Below are 4,808 nucleotides of genomic sequence, written 5' to 3'. Positions count from 1 at the left end.
CTATTCCGAATCAAGCGTATTCTTCACCTTTTGAGGTAATCAACTACTTTCTAAGCTTTAAACTTTGACTTGATTCATATGTTGTAGGAACTTTACAACATCCTTAGCCCTTTTTCATTACTATAACATTTATGAAATATATTTGACTAATTGTCAAGTAAGTTTCTACCATAAGTTGGATTTTTATTGGAAATAGTACTTTGAAGATTGGCCTGTGAAAAAATCTGCATATTTATCACTGTTAAAGATGAATAAATGTTGCAAAAATTTACGCCATTTCTTTGTTTCCACTTTAATAAAATATTCATTTACTTTCCTTACACTCTTCCAAATGAAATATTTTGGAAGAACATATTGTTGGGTTTCAACTGTGGTTAAAGAACGATTTAACGATTTAAACCCGATTTTAATATTCGTTTTATATTTATTAATCGTATTAACAAATAAACGAGCGCATCGGAATAACGAGTAACCACCATAACGAAACCAAAACAAGGATCTGGTTACAATCAATACGATCACGAGATCTAAACAACCAAACAACCATAAACGTAAATAACCGTGTTTAAGTTTACCTCGGTTACGAATAACCAGTTGAGACACCGAGGAGTAAAGAACGATGCTAGGCGATACAACAAGGCAAGATCCAAGATTTCGGCGGCGTCACGGCGGCAGACGGCAGCAACAGCAGCGGCGGAGGCTCCGGCACAGCAGCGGGACAGCAGCCGGAAAAGTTATGGCGGCTGGAGGGTTGCGGTGGCCCAAGGGTGGCGGCGCTGGCAGGTGGAGGCGGCTTAGTGGTGGTGGCTAGGGTTTATGTGTGGAGCAAGTGTATTAACATATTAAGATAATATGTGGATATTTATAACTAGTAGATTAGGGTTTAATCTACTAGTAAACCCAATGGGCTTTGAGCCTAAACACCACACTAAAAGCCTTATTCACCATTTAACCTTGTTTAATTGTGTCTGGCCCGGTTAACTAATTTAAGCGGGCTTGATGTTCGTTATCCCCGGTGTAACTCTCATGGGACATAATCGGGTCGGCCCTCATTGACTTGACCCGAACCGGTCCATATTTCCAACTGTCTCCCAATTGGACGGTTTTGGATCAAGTAGCACACACACTGACAGCTAGAGGTGCTCTAGCTACACATAGATGTCCCCAACTTATTATGACATTTTTAAATTCATTAACCAAAATATCCTGGAATACATTATTGCAAGATAATGAACTTATAGTAATCATTGTCATATAGCATTTCCGTATGAGACATCAATTGCACAATGAGACATGGATCAAATTAATTTCATATAGTGTTCAATTATTGTAGTTCTCGATATTGAGTCAAAGTGGTCCAATCAAACACATAGTAAGTTTGGGTGAGGCCTCACACTTTACCAGTTTGAATCAACGAGGGCGCTAAGATGTCTAACTGTTACATTTATGTAAGAGTACAGAATCCCGTCTTGATTACACACAACTCCCACTGAACTCCATAATATTCCGAATCAATGCCTTTATGAATGGTAGTTTCGCAACAGCGGTTGACATTATCAAAGAATACTCTTCGGTAAACGAAAGTTATAATATGTATCTCAGGTCTAAGGATACTAAATGAGTATACCATTATCAAAAAATCTTATGATCAAGATCCATGAAGATGATTTGATGCGAGTTACATCCAACATCATTCATAATGAGGTCTGTGAGTTTGGAAGTCAACTCCTTGTGTCCAAAGTCATAATAGTCTTAATTCAGAATCGTTCTCACGAATCTCACCGACTATGGATAATTTAGAATATAATATTCATGGATTAAACGTATTAAAAGAACACAGTTGTATTATTCAACGTTTGCATTTAACCATTAAATCAAAAGTAAGCTGAAAAGTACAACTGCTTAAATGTTCATACATCCAAATTTATTAAATCAAAATAAATCACTAGCAAATCTGAGCCCGATAGCATCTCTATGCTGATCATGTTTGTCCTGAGTCATTGGCTTAGTGAACGGGTCTGCTAGGTTTTGATCTGTGTCAACTTTGCTTATTATGATGTCACCTCGTTCCAATATTTCTCGAATAAGGTGGAACTTACTTAGGATATGCTTGGTTCTGTGATGAGACCTTGGTTCTTTGGCTTGAGCAATAGCACCTGTGTTATCACAGAACACCTCGATTGGTTTGTTGATACTCGGAACCACATCGAGGTCGGTGATGAACTTCTTCATCCAAGCAGCCTCCTTAACAGCATCTAATATAGCTATATATTAAGATTCAGTGGTTGAATCCGCCACTACACTCTGCTTGGAGCTCTTCGAATAAATAGCTCCTCCATTGAGAGTGAAAACAAATCCTGACTGTGAGCGAGAATCATCTCGGCCAGTCTGGAAGCTAGCATTAGGGTAACACCTTACAGTAAGCTCCTCTTCCACTCCTCCAAACCCCAAGAACATATCATTGGTTCTATTCAAGTAACTTAGAATGTTCTTTACTGCAGTCCAATGGGCAATGCCAGGACTTTGCTGAAAACGCCTGGTCATGCTCAAGGTATACGAGACGTCAGTTCTAATACATAACATAGCATACATGATAGAACCAACTGCAGAAGCATATGGAATTGCTTGGATGAGCTTTGCTTCAATGTCCATTGCCAGAGATTGCAATTTGTTCAACACGGTTCCTTTAGTCATTGGAACAGCTCATTTCTTGGAGTTTTCAATTGAGAAGCGTGCCATTACTTTGTCTATATAAGTACTTTGACTTAACCCTAGAAGCCGCTTAGATCTAACTCGGTGGATCTTTATTCCCAGAATGTATGCGGCTTCTCCAAGATCTTTCATTGCAAAACAAGATTCCAACCAGTGCTTAACTTCCTTAAGCATAGGAATGTTGTTTCCAATGATCAGTGTATCATCCACATACAAGATGAGGAATGATATAGTGCTCCCACTAGCCTTTCTGTAAACACAAGGCTCATCTTCATTTTGATTTTCTCATCAAAATGAAGATTCCAACTGCAAGATGCTTGCTTAAGTCCATAAATGGACTTATTCAATTTGCACACCCTATTAGGATATTTAGGATAGATAAAACCTTCAGGCCGAACCATATAGACATCTTCAGAAAGGTGTCCATTAAGAAAAGCGGTTTTGACATCCATTTGCCATATCTCGTAGTCATAGTACGCGGCTATAGCAATCAATATCCTTATTGACTTAGTCATAGCAATAGGCAAAAAGGTCTCATCATAGTCAACACCTTGAGTTTGTACATTTCCATGCATGTCGGTTTTTCTTTTGAAAATCCACTTGCTCCCTACTGCCCGACCATCGGGGTGTAGCTCAACCAAGTTCCAAAGTTGGTTATCATGCATAGACTGCATCTCGGCGTTCATGGCATCTTGCCATTTCTCAGATTTCAGATCCAAGATAGCAGATTTGTAGTTAGTAGATTTGTGGTTAGACTCGGCTACTAATAAGACTTTGGGACCATCTAAATGCTACAAGTATTTAGAATTTGGTACGGGAGTCCTACTACTTCTGCGAACGCGTGTGTTCATGTCTGATGCATCAGCAACAACAACTTGTTGGTCAGACGCTTGATGTAACACAAAGTGTACACCTTTTAGTATCAAATTATCCTCTAATTTTGGTAAAACTCCATGCAAATTCGTTGTATTCGGTACTTATTTGAGTTATTTATGAATTTGCAGGTCCGGGCGCCCGCCCGACGAAGAAACGATGAAAAGATGGCATTTTTCGGACAAAAATCAAGAATCTGCCAAAAGTGCATGAGCATGCTAAGAAAGTGCAAGACCATGCTGAGCCGTTGCATTACCATGTTAAGGAAGCGTATGACCATGCTGACCAAACTGCACCATCATGCGCTTTTGGAGCACCACCGTGCACCTTATCGGAACCCGTGCACATCTGATAACGTACCAAAGTGCATGACCATGCTGAGAAACTGCACCATCATGCGCTATATGTGCATGACGGTGCACCTTTATTGGAACCCGTGCACATATACTATCGTGCCAAAAGTGAAACTGCACCATCATGCACTTTATGTGCACCATCATGCACTTCCGAGAGCACGAGCCCATGCACGATGCCGAGAACAAGACACATCAACTTTGAAAGTGCACTAGCTAGTGCCGGAAATGCACGACCATGCACTTTTTGTGCATGACCGTGCACTTTTGTGGAACCTGCAACTCTGAGCCGCCGAAAGTGAAAGTTTGACTTACCCAAAATAGTGCACGACCATGCACTTTTTGTGAATGACCATGCACTTTGACCAGAAGCTTATAAACACTTATTTTCACTTCATTTTGGTGTGTGGAGCCTTGGTGATTCTCTCTCAACCCTTGAAAATTAGTTTATGTGTTCCTTGAGAGTTTGAAGGCTTCCACCATCCTCAAGATCCATCATTCCATTCTTCAATCCTTGCTTGATTTTAGTTTTCATTCCTTTGTTCTTGAACATGTTTTGTAAGCTTATTTCTAGTTTGATTGTAGTTGTATTAAACCTTATGGGCTAATTACTTTTGCTATCTAGACAATGTTGAAACTCTTATTAATGTGATATATTATCTATGCATGATTTTGGTAAAGTGGTTCTCTTTCAAGAATATGGTTGAATTTTTAAGTTGATATTGATGGTGTTCATGCTTGTTATGTTACATAACCTTGTTAGTTTTGCAAATGTAGGCATTCATGTTGGAAAACTATGTTCTAGATGCTTCTTTGTAAACTTTGAATGTTCATGAAATCTTTGTTTACATTACTAAGTTAGGAATGGCT

Source organism: Bidens hawaiensis, unplaced genomic scaffold (assembly GCF_021521415.1).
Source record: "Bidens hawaiensis isolate Kalapana, Puna unplaced genomic scaffold, B.hawaiensis_p1.1 tig00022343_1, whole genome shotgun sequence".
NCBI lineage: Eukaryota > Viridiplantae > Streptophyta > Magnoliopsida > Asterales > Asteraceae > Bidens > Bidens hawaiensis.
Note: the sequence above shows the minus strand (reverse complement) of the source record.